Here is a 26,358-nt window from a genome sequence, read left to right as displayed (position 1 = left end):
ATGGACCCACTAGGAATAAGTGCAGAACGAACTCAATAAAACAGGCCACCTTGTTGGAATCACATCATCAGTATGCTGTATAATAGAAGGAAGAAAATCATGGCAGAAATTAGCAGGTGTGACACCCAGCAGAATAGAAATGCTGTCATCAAACTAAACAAACAACTTTGGAGAATAAATAGTCTTCCAAAAGCCAAATTTATGTAAATTTGGCCTCTTGGGCCAAGGACAACAGCAAGACATTCTCTGCATATGTCTGCACACCTCAAAAGCAATACACAATTATGTGCACAGCTCATTATTAATGGAACCACCTATACTGAGCCAAAAGATTTAACAAACCAACTGGCAGACAAATGCAGCTCTGACTTTACCCCCTCTACCCCTCAGCCTCTCCCCTGGAAATAGCATTAAATATAACTACCCCTACTATCACTGGGGAACATGTCCTCAAATCTCTGTCTAATACCAAGAAGACTGCATCAATGGACCAGGTCAATATCCAGGCTGCCTTCTAAGTAGCATAAAACATGGTCTGTCTGGCACTCTGGAATCACAATTTAACCATAGTGTCCAAACTGGCTTCATGCTTCACCCTTTTAGGGGTTGGTATAATGGTTAAGGTGTTTACCTCACAAGCACAAGGTACAGTGTTTGATTCTCGCTCTTGAGACTTCTGTAGTACTTGGGGTTAATACTGTGTTTTCTAGATTGTATAACTTAATAGGAAGGAGGTTCAAAATCTCAGTGGTGAATTTGTGTGCATCTTCAATGTCAGGTGCATATAGCTTCCAGAACAGATGTGCTGTATCAACTCTCACTCTGGGAAGAATTTAATCTGTGAGAGGACTCCCCATCTCCTTATCTCACTTTAAGGAGGTGGATTTGACATAGTGGTTAAGGTCTTCACCTCATAGAGACAAGGTTCGGTTCTAACCTTAGGTTATAGATTAGGCTTAAAATGACCCTACAAGTATTCACCTATGAATTCCTCTGCACAACGGTGGACCATCTACAGACCCATAAGTCTCACTAGTCTGTTGCAAAGACCTCTCATTGAAATGATATGGGGAACCTCCATATGCTAGACTCAATCCAGTTTGGTTTCATTAAGGGCAGGTCATGATTAGTCTTCCTGGTGGACTTCTTTGTGAAGGTCACCAAAGCCAAGGAAGAAGGCAGAAAGTTTTGCACTGTGTACAGTGACCTGGCCAAGGCATTTGGTACAGTAACTCACTCAAGCATTGTTGACAAACTCAAAAGATTAGATACAAACCCTTATGTCACCTGGTGAATAGCCAGCTGGTTCACAGATGCAACCCAGGAAGTTAGAACTGGAGAGTCCACCATTACCAAGAGGCCATTCACAAACAGAGTCCCTCAAGGAGTGGTCAAAGGACTGCTCCTTTTTTGCCATCTACTTCTCTGAAGTCAAGACCAATGTTAAAGGCCTCAAGCTGACCATATTTGCAGACTACTGCAAGTTAGGTGCAGACATAGAATCCTCCACCAATACTAATGCTCTCCCGGGAAGGACTGACACAGACATAACTTGTTTCAGAGCCATGGACTAAAACTAAATCTCAAGAAATGCATAATGGTGTCCTTTGGGAAGTCTTCCACCTCTCATAACTATTATAGTTACAATACATTCCTAAGAGTCGACCCAGTAGTCAGGGACTTGGGGACACACAGGGACAGTAATCTAGCCTTTGACCATCACTTTCTACAGTACTTAGAAAATCATTCTATGTTGTGCAACTTATAAACAAAGGTATGACATCTATCTCTTTGGAGGTCATTGTTCTAATTTATTTGGCATTCATCAGACTGGTCATTGAGAAGAATGCCCCCTTTGGTATGTACCTAACTAGGAACATCCAACAACTGGAACATCTCCAGAGGTTTCTCACTAAAAAAAAATACATGGCTTACATCACATTTTTTATGCAGACCGCCTCAAAGGCTTATACATGTACTGCCTCCTACAGACTGTCGAGGGGAGATCTATGCCTGGCATAAAAGCATTGTCAGATCCCACCCTTATGTATCTCCTGCATAAACACAAAATAAACAGCATCATAATTACCTGCTCTAAAGACTTAAAACCTTGCCTGTGATATAAAGAAATATTTCTGTCCAGCAAGTCCTGTACCAGAGACTACCCCTTCTCTGGAACACACTCCCCATCCATGAGAAGCAGAGTTCCTCCCTAACCCAGTTCCACTTGTAACTTGGACAATTGGATGGGGAGATGCAAATTCATCCCTGGTTTGGTGCCTTTGTTTTTAATGGATGCAGTCAGCCTATAAATTGTTAATCTCCCAGGCCCCTGCTTGTAAGGGTTTCATTTCCCAAAAGCCCGTGTTTACACTTATCAGGGGTACCAAAATGTGTAAGGTTTGGGATGCATGGCTATGCTTAAAAGGCCCCACTGGTAGTTAGCCCAGTATACGTCTGAACCTATGAACTACCAGCATAACAATATTTAACCTCCCTTGCAAATTTTTAATTGTTACATCACACATTCAAAGGGGGCTGGGGTTGTACTGCTTTACCAAAGTCTCCTTTGCAATGTTTAGTAAGCCTTTGGGATGTCTACTGATGAAATAGAGTATAGCGTCTTCACCTATGACTACAGATATTCTTCCTGTACAAAAGGCAGCTCAGGCCAGTGATTTTGTTCTTTAGGTTGTGGCCAGTTCCTTTATTTTATCTCTATCTTCCATTTATTTTATGTACTTGTTCCTGAGAGTCCTGTTTGGCAAGTCCTGTGCTTGATGTTGCAGAGAGAAATCTAGCTGTCGTTTTGGGGTTCTTTTTTGAGTTTATCAGTATGGATTTATCCCTGACTGTGTAAACAGCCTTCATTCCTTTAATAACTGGGATATTCTGTTGAGGGTCTGAAGTGCAGTGGGTTCTCCCTTTGAGTCTCTGCACGGGTCCTTTTCAATAACAGCAGCTTGGGTTTTATGGTTAGACTCTGTAACAAGCTTTTGATTGCACTCCAATTTCTGTATCCCTTCTAGACACACCAGGTTTTGGTTCCTTTTGAAATTTCTACACCTATCCCTTTCTCTTTATCAGGACTGTGAATTTTTAACAGTGTGTCAAGCTTCTGTTAATCCTCCTTTTTTCAGGCATTTATTCTTCAGAAATGTGTATTTTTTGATGGTGTTAGTCTGCTGTCTTACTTGATGGTGTACTGTCCTCCCCAACAGTTCCCACAGTGCCTTGACTGGGAGAACTCTCAATCTACCGTAACATCATTTTGGTGGTAAAGCCAGACTATGTAGTACTTCACCAAGTGGATAAATTCCATAATACCATAGAATTCACTTTCTTTACTCAAGAAACACGCTTTACTTTTTCTCTTCCTCTAAGCACATGTGTTATAAATGCAACAATGGGGTTCTTTGAGAAGTAAGACTGTGCTCCCAGAATCTAGCAGTTCCTTCATTACCAGCCAGTCTCCTAATACTGTACGTTCAGCTAACTTAGTAATGTTACATACACTATGTTATTGATTATGCTGTTACAGCTTTTATCACTTTCCTATGGTGCTTTTTCATCAGCAGCATGTTGGTTATAAATCATATTTTTTGACAGTTTTTATGTCTGTTTTAGTAATTTGCTCCCACTTCCTGTTATCTGGAATATATTGTTTCAGTTGCAGACAATTTCTGGGTATTTACAGACATATGCACATTAATTACAAGCTTTGTGTTGCTCAGTTCTATACAATACTTCATTATCTAGGAACCTTTAGATAAGCACAACCATTTTGTCACTACTCCTAGCATGATTTATTCCTAGGATGATTTGGAAAAGCAATATTTCTGATGTTCCCTCAGTCTGCACCTAAACCTTCTCTTGGTTTCACCATTGTAGTCAGGGTTGCCAGACGTCCCTATTTGGGCGGGACTGTCCCGAGATCAGCAGCCTGATCCCGAGTCCTGCCCTGCCGGTTTAAATCCCGGCCAGCCTCCGCTTTGTTTGTTTTTTGTTTTTTTTTTTGATTGGCCCGTATACCTGGCATACGGGCCAATCAAAAATTGCTAAACACGGAGCTTCTTGTGTTCTGCATTAAATACGAGAGGCTCCGTGTTTAGCGATTTTTGATTGGCCCATATGCCGGTATATGGGCCAATCAAAAATCGCTAAACATGGAGCTACTTGTGTTGAATGTGGAAATGCAATGTATTAAACACGAGAAACTCCGTGTTTAGTGCAGAGCTACTGTTCTTTAATGTGGAACTGTGTTCCGCATTAAAGACCTTTTTTTTTTTTTTTTTTTGTCCCTACCTGGGGGGCTGGAAATCTGGCAACCCTGATTGTAGTACAAATTGCAGAGGCATCTCAGGGCATACAGTACCTGTTTAGAGTTGTAAGAAAATATGTTTTGTGCAGGAAATGTTGCTCCATTAATTTTCTCAAAGTTACTACATTCTCGCAACAAGAGCAGCTGCAAGAATAGGCAAAGGGTAATACTAGATGTTAAGTTGTTCATCTCACCTTCATTCCTGCTGGTTGGGTTCGGAGCCGATCCTCGGCTCCGACTCGGCCATCTTCAAAAGCTCAAGAGCTGCTTACTGGCTCGAGGCCCACCTATATCTCATGATGCCTGGCGCTAGATACCCAGATCTCGTTTGCTGCTTCTGCTGTGAGGTTGTTCTACTGACTCAGGTTGTATAAAACTTTTTTTTATTTTTCTTGTCAAAACTGCTAGTTTTATTGTAGATTTAGTCGTTAGATTAGACTGTTGTATTGTAGCTGCTTAGATTCCGATTACTTCTCCCAAGAAACTCGTTTAGGTTAGAGAGTTTCCCCTCCCCCCCTTCTCTCCCTTTCCTTACCTCAGAAAAAAAAAAGATCCTTTATTATCACTGTTAGTGTTTAGTGATAGTTAAATATAGTTTTTGTTTGTAGTAGTATTTGCAGTTTGGTTGTGATAACTGTAGTGTGTAATTCTTAGTGGCTAGTTACTTTAACCTTTCTGTGTGTGTTTCTTGTCCTTGGTTTTCCTCTAGGATGTCCAAGGTTCCTAAACTGTCCGGATTCAAGACGTGTGACTCATGCTGTCAGAAGATGTCTCTGACAGATGGTCACACTTCTTGTGTTTATTGTCTGGGCGCCGTGCACCTGCAGGACTCTTGCTCGATTTGCCATGCTTTCAGTCCAAGAGTCCTCAAGATTCACCAGCGAAGGCTCAGCCCGTGAAATCTTCCAGGCCACCTAAACCTTCGGCTCCCTGTTCGGAGCCATCGTTGGGTGAAGCCATACAATATATCTCGGCTTCAGCAGGAACAGATGTTCCTCCCTCCCAGTCGGCTCCGACACGTTCTTCGGAGCCGTTGAAGAGTCAGAAAAGATCCAGGTCTCCTTCTTTGGAGTCGATACATTCGGCTCCGAAGTTGCCTCTGCTCCAATCGGAGCGTAATCATCGCTCATCCCACTCTTCTGTGTCCTCTAGACTTTCGGACCATGACTTGGAAAGAGTGGTCAGTAGGCTGTTAAAATCACAGGCCCTAGCCAAAATGTTGTCCAGCCCTCCCCCTCATCTGGTGTCAGCTCCGTCCACAGCTGTAGATATTCCTCCCCTGACTCATCCTATGAGCTCGGAGCTGGAGTTCGTTGGGGTTCGAGTCGTGGAACCTTCGGCTCCTATACCCTCTCCTTCGGTTCCGTCGTCGGCTCCGATCCCTTCCATGGTACCTTCCCTGGAGGGATCTGGGCGCCGAGACTCCCTCGTCGGCTCCGAGGGGGTGAGTGGCATCGGACCCTTGTCCGACCCCACTCTCCCCCTCGGGGCTTCGGCTCAGGTGAGCTCGGCTCCCACATCTGCCTTGGAGTTGTCCCTCTCAGTGCGGGGAGGGGTTCTGGTTTCTTCGGAACCGGAACCCTCTCTGCATCCAAGCAGGGACCCCTTTGAGGTGATGAGGAGTGTACTGGCCCCTGAGTCAGTCCAACGATCGACCCCATTGGCTTCTCCCCCTAGGGTGCCTGCATCAGCCTCTGCCCCTCTTCCAGACCCCAAGCTTGTGGATCCAGCACTCCAGGACACCCCATTGGGTGTATCCTCCTCTTCCAAGGCCTCCCCTGATCATTCAGAGGAGCCACCTCGCAAGAGGAAATGCAAGAGGAAGCATGTTGACTCCCTCGAGTCTGTCACATCGGATACCGACTTAGAGGAGTCGGAAGGGTCCCCAAGATCCCTCTCTGAAGATGTCTCCTCCTCAGACATCCTTGAGATGCTTAGGCAGTGGGGGAACTGGACTGCCCTAAGCCCGTCCGAGGAGGAGTCTGTATTCCTGGATGCGTTTGGATCCCAACCTTCCACCTCCTGGGTGTCTCCGCCTTTCGACCCACTGATGTCTGTGGTGGCTCGGAAGGCTTGGACGGCTCCAGACACAGTGGAACCGACCCCTAGAAGACGTGCCAAATTCATTACTGCACCGCAGGACAAACAGTTCTTGACCAAAGGTGCCCCCGTTGATGCCATGGTGGTAGTGGTGGCCACAAAGAAGGAGTTGGCTGAAACTTCGTGTCCATCCCCCTAACAAGGAGTCCAGGACGATGGACAGATATGGGAAGCGGATGTTCTCTTCAGCGACCTTTTCCATGCTGTCCCTGAATTACCTGTGCCACTTTACCTGTCTTCAGAGGGATCTCCTGAAAGAGCTTGGATATTCCCTCCAAGATCCATCAACTGAGGGGGCCCAGGCTAAGGCAGCCTCCCAGCTGGCGACTCTTAATTCAGTGGTAAACTCCTCCATGAGGCTGATTTCGTATGCAGCCGATGGTGTGAGTAGAGCCACAGGCACAGGCGTGGCCCTAAGGAGGCATGCTTGGATGCGGCTATGTAACTTTGCGGAACCTTTCAGAGCGTGTTTCACCAACACCCCTTTTGATGGTTCCTCTCTCTTTGGATCACAGGTGAAAGATACCCTTACCAGGTGTGAGCAGGAAGGCAAGACTCTCTCTCTGCCATAGGAGTCCGTTTTTCCACTCCTTCCAGACCATATCCTAAGGGTCAGAAGAGTGGAAAGATGTGGTTCCGGAAATCCCAAGGAGCCTTGCCTGACACACGTGGTGAGTTCCCATCCAGGGGCAGAGGAGGGAACAATAACAGATGCCGCCCTTGTGGCAGAGGGGGTCCGCAAAATCAGGGCAGCAGAGAATCTTTCTCTGAGAAGCCCTTCCAGCATCCCTGAAGGGTTGCCCGGCTGCCCACCTCTGGAGGCAGTCGGGGGAAGATTATTGTAGTACCCAAGAGCCTGGCAAGATATAACACAAGACAAATGGGTACAGTCAGTCATATCCGGAGGCTACAGAATTCCCTTCCTTCGCACCCCCTTAAGGTCAAACAAGTCCCTTCCAGACATTCCACCCAATCAAAGGGACCAAGCAGTGCAAGAAGTCTCAAAACTGCTAAGAAAAAGGGCCATCCAGCAAGTCCCAGCAGACCAACAAGGGTCCGGAATTTACTCAAGGTTCTTTTTGGTACCAAAAAAGACAGGGGACTGGTGACCCATTCTGGATCTCAGCAGACTGAACAGGTCTGTACAAAGAACAAAGTTCCGGATGGTCGTGCTACTGTCCATTTTGCCCTTCCTGGATCAGGACAATTGGATGTGCTCTATAGATCTTCAGGATGTGTACTACCACATCAAAATGGACAGACGCTCCAGAAGATTCCTTCGCTTCTGGCTGGGAGCCAGCCATTATCAGTTCAGAGCTCTGCCCTTTGTTCTCACCACAGCCCCCAGGGTGTTTAGCAAATGTATGGCAGTAGTTACCGCTCACCTGAGGCAGCAAGGATTCCAGATGTTTCCATATCTCAATGACTGGCTCCTCGCTGCTGCCACCAGACATCACCTTCTGCGAGCCAGAGACTGCACTATTGACACTTGCTCCAGGCTAGGTATCACAATAAATTTCGAAAAGTCTGCATTGTCGCCCTGTCAATCCATCACCTTTATAGGCGCAAATTTAAATACCAAAGACATGTTAGCAAGCCTCCCACCAGACAGGGTGTTAGTGATTTGTCAGCATGTGAAGATTTTATTAGCATGCAAAAGAATTTAAGCCAGGTTTGTCCTTCAAACTCTGGGTCTCATGGCAGCAGCGATCGTACTTGTCCCTCTAGCTCGTTTTTGCATGAGGATTCTCCAGTAGCTTCTTTTCCACCCAATGGTCCTTCCAGCAGCTTCCCATGTCTTACATGATTATGATCACACAAGCATGCAAGAAGCACCTTGCATGGTGAATGGTCTCCACATCAGTGCTCCACGGCAGACCATTTGTTCTCCCCCCTCCAGTTGCTATGGTGACCACGGACGCCTCCCTGATCAGGTGGGGGGGGCATTATCAGGGCAGAACAGTCCAGTGCATCTGGCAACCTCACGAGTACCATCTGCACATAAATGTCTTGGAGATGAGGGCCATGCTCTTAGCGTTGCAGGCTCTTCAGGACTCTCTTCCTACTGGGACCATTGCAATTCAAACGGACAATATGTCTGTAGTATGGTACATCAACAAGCAGGGCGGAACCAGGTCCTATCCCCTATGTCGAGAAGCACTCAGACTTTGGCAATGGGCGATCTCTTCCCATCAGTTTCTGATTGCAATGCACATCCCTGGGAGGTCCAACATCACAGCAGACAGACTGAGCAGAGCAATTCTCATGCCTCACGAGTGGTCTCTGAATGAGGTAGTTGCAGACCAAATCTTCCACAAATGGGGCCAACCTTGCTGCGACCTTTTTGCAACTCCCTTCAACAGCAAGTGCAGCAATTTCTTCTCTCTCCTTCCACTTCCCGGGCACTCCCCCAGAGATGCTCTAGTCCACGATTGGCCTCAGGGACTTCTTTATGCATTTCCTCCTTTTCCCCTAATCCCAAAGCTAATTCAGAAAGCTACCATATTGGGTTGCAAAATGATCCTCATTGCGCCTTTCTGGCCTTGACAAATATGGTTCCCGTTACTGCATTGCTATCTTCTCAAGCAGCCTTGAACCCTAGACCTAGTTCCAGATGACCTGATTCATCAATCAGGCAGGCTGCACCAATCCCTACACTCTCTCCAGCTCACTGCTTGGTTGCTCCACTTCCAACTTTAGCCAGGCTTCCAGATATCTCCCTCGCTGTGCGCAAAATCATTTTGTCATCACACAACTCTGCGACTAGAAAAACTTACGCTAATAAGTGGAAACGTTTTTCTTCCTGGGCAGAGGCTAAAAGTATAGACCCCTTTTCAGCCCCTGTACACTACATTTTGGAATTTCTTGTGGAACTTTTTCATGCTGGGTCCGTTTCCGCTACAATTAGAGTTCAGTTAGCTGCAATTTCAGATTTTCACATTGGCCTGTTGGAAAACAGTATCATGTCTCATAAGCTGTGTAAAGCTTTTCTCAAAGGAACCACTCTGCTCAGAGTGCTGTAGCCACCCCTGGAGAAGCTCCTACTGCCATTACTCATGTGTTTGGCTCCATTTTTCCTGTTAAAAAGTAACCAAAAACTAAGCACGTGTCATCTACTCCAATTTCCCTAAACATCAGTAGCTTACTGGGTCTGGCTCAGGGTTTAATTTAAACTATTGATTCTTTTATTAAATAGTTTCTGGTAGAAGAAAGGGGGATACCTCTTTTCCTGAAGAGATTCAAGATTCTGAATCTGAACAGGAATATGAGGGGACAGATGAAGGGTTTTCTCCTCAGCTTTCTGATTTCAGACTCTAGATATGCTCCATTTCTGATTTTCCCTATGGGGGTTCCTGTTTCTCTGGGACTATGGGTAGAATGTGCCACTGTTTTCAGTTTGAGAACACCAAAGATGTTCATCATGCTTCACTGTTGCAGTCATCACATTTGGGTTATCCCTGCCAGGGTAGCTCTTGGCCGGCCTAAATACCAGAAACTTAATATTTCTGTCGGTTGCTGTCACTTGAAGACTGATGTCAGGTCATTAATGGTATAAAGAAAGGCAGCCGATGCCATTACATCAGTCTTTCTTGCCGTGGAGCCTGAAGCAGTTCGCACGAGTGCCGGTCGGCCACTACCTGAGTTTTGTTTCCGAATTGAAGTTGAAGTCTTCAAAAGCTAAGTACCCTGTTGGGGATCCTTTTTTCTTGCACTAACCGATGTCAGAAAGAGTTAATAACTGTCTCACCTGTGGAAAACAAATAACACACCTGGACTTCCACTCTTACTGCGTCACTTGTCTAGCCCCAGATCCCATCCCTCATTGTTGGTTCTGTGCTTTAACGCCAGAACTATTCGTCATTGGGCCCTTATTGTAGCCAGATATTTCCAGTTACATTTTCTGTCAGTAAGCCATCCGACAGCAGATCTTCCGAAAAAAATAACAAAGATAGAGACAGACTGCACAGGACCAAACCTTCCGACGATGCTACCATTAAGCTGGTCATTAGTCCTCTGGAACTCATTGAGGTGCTTTTGCAGCCCCTGATGCCCACTTAAGTTAATTCGCAGTCTGCTACAGAGACCCTTTCGGAGTCCAGTATGCCGCAGAACTCTTCTTCGACTAAGGAGCCTGCCGTCGTCTCTACCTTGGATGGGTCTGGAGCTGCTGTGCAGGCACCGGCTTCTGAGGAAGTCCTTCGCAACACCGAATCCCAACATAAATCGATGCCTTAATGGCTACCGTTCTTTCGAAAACAACCACGTTCCTTAGGCCCAGGGGTTGAACCACCCCAAAAAAAATGACTACACATTCTCAGGTGCCTGCTCCTTTGCCTCAGTCTCAAATGCTTAAAATGGCAGAAGACTTCATCATGCTGATCAGGGGAAGCCAAGCCATTCCTTCCAAAAGGAAAAGAGATCTGTCCCCAGCAGTTTTGTCTGAACAAGAATCAGATGAACCCGATGCATCTGACCCTGAAGACATGCAGCCCCTCTCCACATATGAGGATTCTGATGCAGAGGAATCCATTCCTATAGCCTCTCCCCAGAGGATTTTTCATTTGGGGAGACCTTGCATACTTTAAGGGAATATTTCAAATGGGAGAGCCAAGAGTACCCACAGTCTAAAAAGAGACTCCGAGTTAATGGACCTCCCTCAACACACAGGCCCTTAGCCATCCACCCAGTCCTAGATGTGTGGTGGATGATGTCTTCCTTGAATCCAGACACCCACCCTCTGCCTCTGCCCACCTTCACATACCCCCTAGGAGGAAAACTGTCCTTTCAATCAAGCACCTGGGCCACCATTACCAAAGACCAATGGGTTCTGAACATTGTGTCTCAGGGGTACAAATTCTCCTTCCACACCCTTCCAACCCCAAAAGGGTTCCCGGATCTACCACCAAATCAGTGGGCAGAGGCTCAAAAGCAAATCTATTCCCTGCTCTCTTTGGGGGCAGTAGAGCACGTTCCTGCAGAGCAGATAGGTCAAGGCTTCTACTCCAGATCTTTTCTGGTGCCCAGAAAAGAGGGCACCTGGCATCCCATCTTCAATCTATCCATTCTAAACACCTTCCTGGTGATCTCAAAATTTAAAATGCTCACATTCCAGTAGCTGTTACCCATGCTGTCCATGGACGCTTGGCTAGCCACCCTGGACCTAAAAGAGGCCTATCTCCACATTCCCATCAGGGAGTCCTGCAAAAAATATTTCAGCTTCAGGGCAGGATCAACACTTTCAGTTCTCTGTGCTTCCCTTTGGCTTATCTACTACTCCCAGAGTTTTCACAAAATGCCTACCTCCAGCCATTGCCTTTTGCAGACAAAGAAATATTCAAATTTACCCCTACTTAGATGACTGCCTTATTCAGGAAGACAGCCAGGAAAAGCTGCTCAAAGACATGACCTTTGTAAAGGACCTACTAACCTCCCTAGGGTACACAATCAACGAAAAGAAATCCAAACAGGTACCGACCAAAAGGATAATCTTCCTGGGAGCAAGTCTGGACACAGCATTCCAGATGGCATGCCTAACACCAGAGAAACAAATTTTCTTATCGGCTTACTTCTCTCAACTGGCCACCAGGCCCCAGCTTTCTGCAAGGAAAATCCTGCAAGCCCTGGGGTTCATGGCATCTTGCATACTCCTCATTCCATATGCCAGACTGCATACGAGGAAACTTCAGTGGTATGTAAAGAGCCTTCAGTGTCAACATTCTCAAGACCTGGAAATTCTTACCTATTATTCCTTGCCTGAGGAAGGAATTTCTTTGGTGGACAACAGCCTGCTCCCACAACAAGGGACTGCCCTTCTCCCCACACCCAGCCACACAGACCCTCACCACAGATGCATCAGACTACACTTGGGCTGCTCACCTGGATGGCAGGTGCATTCAGGGCCAATGGGACCCCCAGCAGCTCCCCCTGCACAGTAGTCAAAAAGAGATGATGGCTGTGCAGCAGCCTTGATAGCTTTCAAACCCCTTCTCTTTCCAGTGGGTCTCCTGATCAAAACAGACAACACCACTGTGATGTGGTACATCAACAAGCAGGGAGGGACTCATTCCTACCCGCTGTACAGGCTGGCCATGACTCTCTGGTTTACAACCACTTCCATGCAACTACACCTGTTAGCACAATACATGCCAGGCTCTCTCAATTCCTTGGCAGATTAAGCAGAAAGCTTTTGGGTCCACACAAGTGGCAGCTCAACAGAAACACCTTCTTCCTAATAACTCAAAAATGGGGAACCTCGGAGGTTGGCCTCTTTGCCTCCCACACCAACCATCAGCTCAGCAAATTCTGCACCAGGGAGCATCACTGCATGGCATGGAAAGTGGATGCTCTGTCCTTTCCCTGGGTAAACCTCTCATTCTATGTCTTTCCTCCCCTACCTCTCATTCTCAGGGTACTGCTCAAAATAAGGGAGAAAAAAACGAGGACCATTCTCATAGCTCCACACCCTCAATTGCAGACAGTTTGTCAGCTTGACTTATACCCTGACCAATCTTCCACCCTCAGTAAACAGGTTCTGGATTTTATCCGAGAGGCCAGACACCCTAGCACTAGAAAGTCTTGTGCAGATAAATGGAAAAGGTTCTGCATGTGGATCCAGGTTAAGGGGGGCAATACAGCACAGCCATCTATCCCTCTCATCCTGGATTACTTAGCTGACCTACTACACACTGGTCTCTCTTTCTCTATAAAAATTCATGCCCCACTGAGCAGCCTCTCTTTTCACGCCCTGTGATTAAACAGTTCCTCAGAGGGGCTAGCAACTTGAGGCATCCCAGAAGGGCACCATTAGCTTGGGACCTTAACTTTGTATTGGAAAAGCTCACCCTGCCTCCTTTTGAACCAGCTTCTTCTGCAGAGCTAAAATTCCTCTCCTGGAAGACCGCCTTTCTCCTGGCGATCACTTCAGACAGAAGAGTCTCTGAGCTGCCAGCACTCATTTTTGTGGAACCCTTCATCATCTTCCATGCAGACAAGGTATCCCTCAGAACTAATCCATCCTTCATGCCCAGAGTGGTGTCCAGTGTGGCTCTCAACCAATCCATCCATTTTCCCACCTTCTTTCCTAACCCCCAAAACAAGGGGGAAAGGATTCTGCACTCTCTAGATGTGCACAGACATCTCAGATACTAACTGGACAGGAGTAAACCCTTCAGAAAGTCTGATCAACTGCTGGTTAGCTTTGCTTCAGTGGCAGAGGGCAAAGCCATCTCTAAGCAAAGCATTTCCAAATGGATAGCACACTGCATCCATTTCTGCTACAAACAGCATGGCAAGCCTCCCCCCCAAAGGGGTCAGGACACATTCCACCAGAGCAGCCTCCACCTCTGCAGCTTTCCTCAGAGGAGTCCCCACCAGGGACAATCCTGGAGGCTGCCAACTGGACATCTGTTCACACCTTTTCCAAGCATTACCACCTGCCTCTCTTCCGAATCCAGGGCAGGGTTTGCCTTTGCAGTCTTGCAGGGTATGCTAGCCAGCCCCTAGCCCCCTTGACTGCTTCGACCCATTTCCTCAGCTTTGGGAGTGTACCCAAATGTGATGACTGCAACAGTGAAACACGAAGAACGTAGTACAGTTGTGTACACTTACCATAAATGTAGATTTTCGAGTGTCTTCACTGTTGCAGTCCTAGTTTCCCTCCCTCCATCCCCCTATTTCTATTTACCTTTCTTCCTTGTTGTTCTACTGTCCTTATAAGGGACATATTGGTATTTATTTTCCACTGGTGGGGTTCTGCCATCAAAGCCTGGCCTCCTACTTTGGGGGCTCCTGACAGGTTAGGGCAAGAAAAACTGATGTAATGGCGTCGGCTGCCTTCCTTTATATCACTGATGACCTGACATCAGTCTTCAAGTGACAGCAACTGATGCAGAAATACTAAGTCTCTGGTATTCAGGCTGGACGAGGGTTACCCTGGCAGGGATAACCCAAATGTGATCACTGCAACAGTGAAGACACTCTAACATCTTCATTTATGGTAAGTGTACGCAACTGTACTGTTTCTCAGTCCCTCAGAAAATACTGTAAGTTGTTATAGAAGGAATTTCCTGAACTTACACTCATTTCTCCTGTTCTGTCTGCTTCAGAAAAGGTATGCTACTGCCTGCAAACTTCCTGATAACCAGCAGGCCCTAAAAAGGCAGGTAGAATATTTAAAGTTCCAAAGTCTTTAGTTATTCACTACTCCCAAACCTGACCCAGTAGCTGTAGTTTTAGTTAATCTCAATGCTGCTAAACAGTTGATTCCAATCCTACTCTTTCTGATAAGGATGTGAAAATGTTTGATTAGTACGGGGGGATTGTGTATATTACTGCAACTTTGATTTTCAGTTTGTTATATGTAATTATAAAACTGTGGAATGTCTTGTCTGCAGTTAATTTTTGTGAGGAAAAATAATTTTTAAATAGTTTAGTTTCTTCTATTACAAAGGTCACTACTCATTGTTTACAATTTGTGTATGACTCTGTTGATACTTATTCCAAGGCTAAGGCCACTTGTACTGTTTTGCATGGCTACATTCTCACAACTTCCTAGGTGATAAAAATGAGATTTTTAAATTCCCCTTTGGATAGAGATTTTCTAGCTCCTGTGCTGTAGATATGATCCAAATGTGTGATGAAAGGGGTAAAATAATCCATGGAATTTCTAAGATTTTTTTTCAGCCCTCCTTTTCCAAATTTTGTAAGGAATTTTATAACTCATTCAGTTTTGGCGAAAAGATGAATAAACAGTTTCAACAAAACTGGCTTTCACAAAGAAATGGCAAGGGAGTTACAAAAAGAAGCCTTGAACCTCCAAAAACCAAGGGCAGTCCAACAAGTCTGAATGACTCTCTTAAAAAGACTTTGTAACCACCATCCCCTTGCCCAGTGGACTGCTTTTTTTCTGCCAGAAAGTCTGAATCTCCATCTTTCTCTCTTGGCAACAGATAGTTTCATGCAAATGGGTTCTGAAGATCATTCATCAAGGTTACAGATGGAAGTGAAAGGAAATTCCTCATTCTCCATATTAGACTCTTTCTTTTAGTTATTCATCACATGCTGTCCCAAGGTGTGATAGAACCATTTCCTCCTTCGAAAGTGGGGATGGTTTTTCATTCAAGGATGTTTATCAAAGAAGGAAAGAAAATGATTTGAGTCCAGATCTGGATCTTTCTTTCCTAAACCTGTTTGAGATTGTGCCAAAATTCAAAATGTCAGTTCACAACCTATTGCCTTTTCTTCCCCTTTCAATTTTCCTGATAACACTAGACTTAAAGATGCACCTGTAGTTTTCATTTGGTCTTCAACCTGTGGGATTTGGATCCGGCACAGATCCGACTTGGCTGTCTCCTCCCCTACCCATAATGCTTCACTCTCCTTCGTTCCCAGATCACATTTGCTGCTCGTTTCGAACAGCATGGGTTGCCGTTGGTCTAAGCTCATCCAGATTTTAGAGTCGCTTAGTAAGCTTTTTTTTCTGTGATTTTTTTTTCTCTATCTACCCTTTCTCTTACTTCCAGTTTACCCCCACATTGGTCCTTTTACGGTAAAAAAAAATATATATATATATAGTTTCTTGCTATCTTTTGTCCTTTCTCTCTCATTTCCTTTCTGTTTTGGGAGTCTGTGTGTGGCTGCTTCTTGTTCCCATGACCGAGACTCCTAAGCTAGGGTTGAAGAAGTGTACAGAGTGTGGGCACAAGATTCCTCCATCTGATGCCCACACTCTGTGAGTGGTGTACTTGGGGGTTCCCCATCTTGGTTCCTCCTGCTAGATTTGCGTGGGCTTCAACCCCCATTTGCTTATTGCCAAGAGTTATAAGCTTATCTTGAAGGGCCTACTAGCTCCATCAGCTGAGGCCTCTACTTCCACTTCCCCTGCTTCTGGGACTCAATCTCCCGCTAAGAAGCCCAGGGAAGGAGAGCGCTGGTCAAGCACAAGGAGCAGGATCAGCCGAGGAAGAGATCTTGTGATCGGTCTTCCTCTGTTGAACCACCTGCCAAGTCAGCACCTGAACAGGCCCAGAGTTCTCCTCTGCTCCGGTCTTGTTTCTTCCCAGAGACTATTCCTGAGCTAGGTCTCCTGCCTCTGCCTACCCTTGGCACTATTCCTGGTTGGGGATGGTAGCTTCCTCTGTCTGGTCCACTCTGAGCCTGTCTGAAGCCAAGGTGGACAGGATGATGAAATTTCTTCAGTACTGGATTCAGCTGGGAGTCTTGCCTGCTCCAGTCCCCTCTGGAGATGTGAACAATCTGTCTACTTTCCTCCTGATATCTCCTTCTCCGATCTGACCTTTGGCTTAGGGGTTTTTGGTTCCGAGGTTTCCAGCTGTAGAGGTGTCAGTGCCAGTGGTCCCTAGTACCTCGACACCAACAGTTACCTTGAGTGGTTCAGCTCTGATATTGGAGTGGACTGACTCTCAGAGCCATAGCTTTGGCTCCAAGAGTTTTAGAGCTCTCTCTTCCCCTGAGGGCTTTGGTACTGTGGAGTTTGGCTCTGCCCCCCCCCCCTCAGTGCCAGGTGGCAGCGGACTGGCAGGTACCGCTGATGGTTTTGGCTCCCACAGCACTGCCTTCTGGGGTCCACTCGCCTTTGGCATTTGAGGTGGTGGAGAGGGTCCTCTCAGCTCCTTTGAGAGCCTTGTCACTTTTGTCCTCTGATTCTTCCCTGGCTCCCTTGATTTCTGGGCCAGAGTCTTCTGTCCTGTCCCCTTATGGACAGCCTGTTGCCAGACCACCCCAGGAGGTTCCTCTTCTGGAATCCCCTGAAGCTTTCAAGTCCTTCCCGGAGATTCCCCCTGAGGAGGTACCTTGGAAGCATACATGCAAGAGGAGGCACTTGGATTCCCCACCGGAATCTCTCACAGATGTTACAGACTTGGATAAAGGGAATGGTTCCCTTCAATCACCCCCTGATGGTTTCCTTTGGGGACATGAGGTGGGTTGTCTACCCTCAATCCCAACCCTTATGAGTCTGTATTCCTGGAAGCATTTGTCATGGGACCTTCTACATCTTGGGTGCCCCCCCCCCACAGATCCCTGTGTGGATCTTATCTCTAGTAGGGCATGGAAGGAACAGGAAACAGTTGAAACCATCCCCCAAACTCCCAGACAAGGTTCTCAGTGCTCCTTTGGCTAGGCCCAATTGTTCAAAGGGTTCCCCAGTCAATGCCATAGTGGTTGCCGCAGCCACCAAGAATGAGCTGGTCCAGGAGAGTTCCACAATCCATCCTCCAGACAGGTAGTCTAGGGTGATGGACTGCTTAGGGAAGCAGGTGTATGCTTCAGCCACCTTTGCTGTGCATGCCATGAACTATTTGGCCCATGTCACAGACTGTAGAGGGACCTGGTTAAGGAGGTCTCAGTCTGCCACAGAGTCCATGTCAGCAAAGAAGAAGGGTTTTCTCTTCCTGTATGCCCACCCTAACTGCTATTTCAAACACTTCAATTAGGCTACTTTTTCATGCAACTGAGGGTGCCGCTAGGGCTGCTGGGATGGACGGCATGGTATTAAGTGGCATGATTGGCTCTGGGTTTGTGATTTTTTTGGAACCCAAGGCACCATTTACGAATGGCCCCTTTGACAGTTCAACTTTGGCAAAACTGTTCATGACACTCGTACCCAGAGCAAGAAAGACAGGAAGACCTTGTCTGCCATCGGGATCCACTTCTCTATCCCACAATGATCCTTCTGTAAGAATCAGCATGGGGTCAGGAAGATGTGGTTTCAGAAGTCTCTGGGTTTTTTCCCCAGGATGCTCAAGGTCAGTTTCCCCCCAGGGGATGAGGGGAAAATGACAGACGCCGACCATGTGGCAGAGGGGGTCTGAGGGACCAGGGGTCTCAAGATTCGTTGTTGGGCAGACCCTTTCAACAATCCTAAGAGAATGAGACTAGTAAAATGAAGTAGCACCACCACAGAATAAATATTCCTGTGATGTAAAAAATGAAAATAATGTAGAAGGTATAGAACATCCACAGGAACAAACCACAGCTGACAAAAAATCTTTCTATAGTAAGAAGTCTCTCCACTGTTGTAGCATAAATCTTCTGGTGCAAACACAATTCAGTTAATCACAACCATGTAGTCGAATAAAACACTTTATTTTTAGTTCAGAGTGCTCCCCTTTGGACTCACCACTGGGTGTTTACCAAAGTGATAGCGATAGTGGCGGCTCAACTGCGGCTGCAGGAGATTCAGGTTTTCCCTTACCTGGACAATTGGCTGCTTTCCTCTCCATCCAGGCATTAACCGATTCAAGCCAGGATTATCTTCTACTTCTAGCCCCTTCCCTCTGCATTTCAGTCAATCTAGCCAAGTCAAACTTGACACCGGTCCAGGTGTTGGACTTTATAGGTGCCCGGCTGGATGCAATTCAGTGCAGGGTGTTTCTGCCTCTAGACAGGTTGTTGTCTCTACAACACCATGTGAAGTGTGCTCTTAAGACCCATCTCAAACCAGCGGGTGTGGTTCTTCAGGCATAGGGGGTCCATGGTGGCCACAGTCACTCTTCTGCAAACCACATGCCTTCATATGCGCATTCTTCCATGGACTCTGGCAGTACAGTGGTCCCTTCTAGATCTTCTGCTATCATACCTGGTCCTGCTGTCCCACGTTTTCTTGGTTTCTCTGCAGTGGTGGCTTCAGTCCCAGGATCATCTCGTTTGTTCTTCCTTTCCCTTCAATCATGGTGATCACGGATGCCTCCCTACTCTGGTGGAAGGGGGGGCATTGCATGGGATAGACGGTCCAAGGAACATGGTCTTCCCTGGAGACCAGTCTGCATATCAGTGTCCTGGAGGTGAGGGTGGTGCTTTTGGCATTGCAAGCTCTCCATTCCTTTCTTCCTACTTGGGACTATTGCCATCCAGATGGATATGTCAGTAGTCTGGTACATCAACAAACAGGGGCCACCAGATCTTTACCCCCTTTGCTGTGAGGCCATGAGATTGTGGGAGTGGGCAATCTCTTCCAATTGATTTCTGGTGGCAGTGCACATTCTGGAGAAGTCCAACATTCTAGCAGACAGGCTCAGCCTTACGAGTGGTCTCTGAACCCTTCAGTGGCGGACATGATCTTCCAAAATGGGGTCATCCGTGTTGCGATCTCTTCTTTCCTTCCAACTTTAAGTGCAGTTCGCTCTGATCCCTCCTCTGGGGGAGTCACCCAGAGACACACTGGTTCATGTTTGGCCCTCCAGTCTACTCTGTGCTTATCTTCCTCTCCCTCTGATCCCCAAGTTTATTCAGAAAGCACAATGGTTGAAGAGCAAAGTCATCCTCATTGCCCCTTTCTGACCTCATCAAGTTTGGTTCCCCACTCTGCGGTCTCATCTAGTGTGTCCTCCATAGACTCTAAATCTGTTTACAGATCTGCTGATGCACCCGTCAGGGGTCCCTTACCCGGACTTAGTCAACCTGAAGCTCACCACTTGGCTACTGCAGTTCCCTTGATGGCCAGGACTCCTGGGCTCTCTTCCCCTGTCAAAAAGATCTTGGTTGCAGCTCATAAGGCTTCCACCAGGAAGATCTATTCCAGCAAGTGGAAATGCTTCTCTGTTTAAGCTTCTCAGCATAATCTGGATCTGTTTACAGCTCCAGTTCCTACCATTTTGGACTTTCTAGCTCAGATTTTTCACATTGGTACTAGTTTTCTGCAATTAAAGTTCAGTTGGCTGCAATTTACATGTTGGTGAGAATTCGGCCACCTCTACTTCATCTAAGCTTTGCAAAGCCTTTTTGAAGGAACCCATGCCTCCTTTGGATCTAACTCTGGTTTTACAGGACTTGGTTTATCTGCCATTCGAATCAGCTGCCACTGTCGATTTACAATTCTCATCTTGGAAGACTGTCTTCTTGGTGGCTATTACCTCGTCCAAGAGGGTTTCTGAGCTACAGGTGTTCTGTCAAAGTCCCCTTATCTGCTCTTCCCTAGTGACAGAGTGACCCTTCGTACTAACCCATCTTTCCTACCAAAGGTGACTTATGAAGCTAGCATTAACCAAGTGATTAATTTGCCAGTTTTCTTCATAAATTACCAGAACAAAGGGGAATACAAATTACATTTGCTTGACATTCACAGACAGTTGCAATTTTATTTGCATAGAACCAAAAGTCTTTGACAGCTGGGTCAACTTTTTGTGTCTTTTTCTAAGCCACGTCTGGGAAAGCCTATTTCTAAGGTTACTGTTGCTTATTGGATTTCTAGTTGTATTTCCATGGCCTGTTATTCTAAAGGTTTGTCTCTACCAGGTCCAGCCCAGGCGCATTCTACCAGATCAGTATCTATTTCTGTGGCCTTTTGGTCCAGGGTTCCTAGCTACTACCTGGTCCTCTTCTCATACTTTTATTTCCCACTACAAAGAAGATATTCTCTCCAGGAGCAGGGCTTCCTTTGGCTCAGCTGTGCACCAGAACATATTTCCATAAAGGCCTCCAGTGGTTATTGTAGCTAGGGACTCAGTCCAACAGGTTGAAGACCAACTTCAGATAAAGAAGTTATGTACTTACCAATAACATTCCATCTGAGTTGTTGCTTTTCATTTGTCTTCAACCGTCCCTCTCTCCTCCCCCCCCTGCCTTTTTGGCTGTGTAATGGACTGGACAGAGGCAGCTGTAGGCAGCTTCTTGGCTAGAGCGGAGTCTGTGTGTGCCAATGCCCCTTTTGGTTAAGTATGAAATTCTTTTTTGCTGTGATGGGTTGGTGCTGTTCTGCAGCAAACTTGATCTGAGGGAGGAGGGAGAGTGGGGCATTATAGATAGCGGAGGAGCTTGGATTTTGGCTTTGCTGGAGTAGACAGCTGAGTTGATCCGTGCCGGATCAAAGTCCCACATGTTGAAGACAAATGAAAAGCAACAACTCAGATGGAACATAATAAGTACGTAAGTTCTTTTTATCACTGTAGTATTCATCCAGCCTTCAGATGTTTCTTTTTGTCTGGATCACATTTTCAGTTTTCTGCCTTACCCTTTGGACTATCAGCGGGACCAAGAGTGTCTAGCTCCAGTTGTAGCTCATTGCAGGCTACAGGGTATCCGCATTTTTCCAGATTTAGAACAATTTGTTTATCATTTCAGAGTATTTTTTAAAAGTGTCAGGAATCTCTCTCTTGGGTGAGAGATCTCTTTCAAAAGCTGGGATTCCAAGAGAACATTCAAAAGTTTGTCTTCACCCCTTCATACAGGATTGTGTTCCTGAGATGTCAACTAGATACCTCAGGTCAAAGAGCTTTTCTTCCACAGGAAAAAATAGGCATATATCTTTGTCTAGGGTTTTGCACACAGACTTCAGTCAGTGCAAAGGAATACCTCAAGATTTTGGGTCTTATGGCTTCTACGATTCTCATGATAACCCTTTCACAATTCCACATGAGGAAGATACAGTGGTATCTGAAGTCTTCCTGGTTCCAGCACCAGATACCCTTTGTCTTTTCAAATTGTAGTACTGGGATTTGGAATTTCTCATAAGACAATTCATCTGATGAAGACTACACATATCCTTAAATCTTGGTTTCCACTTTTCCTTCCCTGTTTCACTACTCTGTCTTTTCAAATCCCAGTACTGGAATTTGGGATTTGTGAGAAGAAGAGCCATCTGATGGAGACAACAGATATCCTTAAATCCAGGTCTCCCTGATCCAAAGTGGTCAGTCATCAGAATCAGACACCTTGCAATTTCAGAAGAGATAAGTGTGCAGGGTGTGTGAGACACCAAGGACAGACACAAGCACATAAATATCAGAAATGCTTGCCCTGATAAGGCACTCAACCTTCTGAATCATCTTTGATCCCGTGGATATGTACAAGTTGTTAAACAATACTACATTTATGTGGTACATCAAGTATGTGGAGGAGGATCAGGCCATTTACCCCTTTTCAGACTAGCCATGTAAGCTTGGGGTATAGTTTCCCAGCACAGTCTCACTGTACTGGCGTCCTACATAATTATATGGCATGGCAAGGCCAGAGCCTCAGGAATGTAAACTAGATCAGAGGTCTTCCAAGATTGGATCCATGATATGTGGGGATGTCCTCAAGTAGAGACCACTTTACGTCCTCTCTGAACAGTCAAGTGGCAAGATTATTTTCCAGGACTCCATACAAGAAGGTCTGGAAGACAGATACCTTTCCTTTTCTTTGGACAGGAATGTAACTATGCTTTTTCACCCCTTTTCACTAATTTCTAGGCTACATCTGAAGATTCTGAAGATTCATAAGGAATTCCCCAAGATCATTGTGGTGACTCCCTTCTGACCCAGGCAATTGTGATTCTCCCTTCTTTTGGAAATGGGCAGGGGCAATTACCACAAGCTTCCCACACAGACTGTGCCTAGTCAAACAAGAACAGGGGTGTTTGATACACCCCAACATGTATCGTCTTCAGTTGACTGCCTGGATTGTGAGGTCTGAATTCCTTTTAGGCTCCTATTTACTGGGGACATGCAGCAAGTACTAATGGAAACAAGAAGCCTACTAGAAAATCATATATTAGTAAAGGGTAAATGTTTTCTAGTTGGTGCCAAAAACATAACCAACACCCGTTCAGGGCTAGTAGTTCTCTGTTTTTTTACAGTATTTGTCTGGCCTTGCTTACCCTGTGAAGGTTCATTTATTGGCCATTTCAGCATGCCTGTTCATGGATGATCCTCTTTCAATGCAGTCATGTTAAAATGATTTTAAAAGAAGTTTTGCACATGAGGCCCCCAATTAAAATGGTATTTCCTCCTTGACATCTTAATTTTGTGTTAGAGAAGGTAACTCTTGCTCCATTTGAAACCGCTATCCCAGCTAACTTGAGGTTATTAACATAGAAAACAGTTTTACTGATTGCTCTGACCTCTGCAAAGAGAGTACACGAGATGCTACCACTTACGGTGAGTCAGCTCTATCTCATTTTTTTCATGGACAAGTTTTCTTGAAAACTAATCCTTTTATGCTTAAAGCAGTGTCCAAGTTTACTTTAAGTCAAACTGTCCATCTTCCTGTTTTCTTACCTGAACCTAAAAATGGGGTAAAAAGGATATTCCATACTTTGGATGTCGAAAGACCACTCTGTTACTAGACCAAACTAAATTTTTCAGATCTTTGTATCAATGGAAAAACTGTGTCAAAACAGGCTATTACCTTTTGTTATACTCACCATAACAAAACTATTCCAGGCAGGGTCAAGGCCCAATCTACCAAGGCATTGGCTTCATCTGTGACTTTTGGAAAGGTTTGGGTTCTAGAACTAATACAGAAGATAATAGTTGGTTCCCTGTACATACTTTCACAAAACATTATAAGCTTTATTCCTTCTCTAGGGCCAGGTCAGGCTTTGCTAAGACCATTCTCCAATGGCTTCTATACTCTTCTACTTTCACCTCCCAACTGTAGTAAGCTAGGGTAATCTACCCATACAGCTTTGGCTATTGCAGCAGTGATGAGTACGGTGAACTGGTGACCTCCCTTCTTCCATCCCCCTTGTTTGTTGTGTTTTGTGTGTGGACATTTTATATTTTATTGTTTCTAGCATTGTCCTTTCAATATCCTCATCTCTGTTGGCAGAAAAGCTGTGTGAAGGGCTTGATACTCTAACTTGGGGTGTTTCATGTAGCTCAGTTTGAGCTGCCTGACCATCTTGGAATGTCAAATGTGCCCTGAAGCTTTGGAAGCCGGCCATGTGTAATATCCTTGTAAGGATATAACCCATAGAGCTATTGCAGCAATGATCATTTGAACATATATTGTTATGGTAAACTAAGTTGCACAACTGTGCTTTCTGAAAGCTCTGTCACCAACAGTTTTGACATATTTATATTTTTGCTATGTAGAGCATGTTATCTTGTAACTCAATAGTATGAGTTGCGAGTAGAAACATTTTGTTTAGCTTCTTCCAGTACAGCTCTTTGTACCTTTGTAGCATATCTAGCTTGCCTGGAGGCCATCTCTGATATTTCTTCAAGGTCAGTTTGTCATGTGGCAGAAGACACAGCCTCATCTCCTGCCAGTATACCGGTGTTTCAGTGTCTAATTCTTCTGCTAAAAGGCAAGACATAAAAGTACTTAGTGCCATTTCCTATCTCTGCCTTGTTTATTTTTTTTGTTTTGTTTTGTATTTTTTTAATTTGTGTTCTTTGTAAGTCTGATACACAGAAATGTCTTCCATTTGCTTAATGTCCCTGTATATTGTCCCATCAGGAATAATAGGTCTTTGTTCAAGGGTATCTTTTTTTATCAGTATACATTACATTCTTCTTTTTCTCATCTATATGTTGCTTCTCCTCTATATTAGAGTGACAGAACACATTAAAGTATTTTTTCTGACTTTCCCTGACAATGTGTTCAGAGTTCTGCTCAGGTACTAATACTACTACCACCACCTCTTTCACTACAGTGAAGTGTCTTTTACAGATAAGCTTTTCCTCCTCGGTACACATCAGCTTCTTAGAATTATCAATTTCTGAAACTTTCTATTGTAGCTTGACAAAATGTTTAGATTTCTGCTTAGGTTAATCTCCTAATTTCATTCTCTCTATTCACTTTCATAATCTCTTCTGTTCAGTTCTGTTAGTCTGTTCTCTGTTTTGCAGCACTTTTAGCTTACTGTGACACTTTTTTGTTTTAAGAAACACTGATTTGCAGGCCCTTCCTTCTCTTCATTCTGTTTTAGCAAACTGCTGTGTCACAAGTTTATGCTGACATATCTCGCTAAATGGTAGATGTTCTCTCCTTTCTGTATTCTTAATCATTTTTTATACCTTTAGGGCTTTCTAACACAATGCCCTGATGATCTTGTGATTCATTGGCTCTAACATCCCCTGTTTAACTTGGGCAGAAGTATATCTATAGGCTTATTCACATGCTGATTCCCCTCCTCACTCTGAGGTGATTTATCAAAAGGTCTGAATTCTTCCAATTGCTTCCACAAATCTTTGAAATGTGGAAAATCTTTCCATCGTGCCATGGACTAAATGGGATATTACAGCAACAGGATGATATACCTAAGCTGAGTAATTGGATACTGTTCTATCCATGAATGCATACTACAACTGGTTTGCTAGTGAGGGTTTTCTTTCTCCATACATATACTGACCCTTTCTCAATGCGACTGTGCTACTTGAAACAGAATACTGACTTAGTGTTCCATCAGATGATTTATTGCATTCAACTGACACAGCATCATTAGTAGCATTATTTTCAGAGACTTTCTGCCGAGTATAAGTATTACTAGTACACCTAAAAAAATCTCACTATGCAAACTTTTTTCCATATTTTTTTCTGTAGCTGGTACTTTGTTACCAAACTTTGAAACAGGTGCACAACCTGCAGGGTGTAGACTGATTAGTTCTGTACATAGTTTCATGGCATAATTTTTGTAATGCATCCAATCTTTCAACATCATAGAATCAGTTTGATGGATCCACTTTCTCCTCAATTTGTCAATGGTAAATGTTGATGCAGTATTATTTTCAGTATGTTTCGGATATGACCATTAATTATGTGCTTTAAGTTGCATGATTGTGATCTTACCATTTTGTTATGCAGAAGTCCAATATGAAACTTTTTTTCTGTTAGTCTCTTTTTGGAAGTAATACACTTTTAAACCTTTACATTGTAATGATGATCTGGCCCATTCAGCTTGGTCTTGTTCCTCTTGGTGGGCTTCCACTTAAAGGGACAAGATGTTATCTCTATGTCATCCCTGGTTAGTTTTAATGGTGGGACTACCCTTAGCAAAGATGTAGTTGACCACTGGCTCCATCACTGCTGTTGTACAATTTTTATCCTGGCAACAGACCAAGTGGGTGCCCTCAAAAAACTTCCATGCAAACATCACAGGACTACCTTTCCCAAATGGGAAAATTATGTCTGAAATATGTGGCTGCATTATGGGCATCAGAAGCTTCACTTTCAGGGCTTTGACAAAGAAAAGTGTGCCAGAATCGTGCCTGCTG

The sequence above is a fragment of the Protopterus annectens genome, chromosome 5.part0, assembly GCF_019279795.1.
Source record: "Protopterus annectens isolate FY-2018-M chromosome 5.part0, PAN1.0, whole genome shotgun sequence".
NCBI classification, from domain to species: Eukaryota; Metazoa; Chordata; order Ceratodontiformes; family Protopteridae; genus Protopterus; species Protopterus annectens.
The sequence above is the reverse complement of the archived record's forward strand: the minus strand, read 5'-3'. Positions refer to the sequence as shown.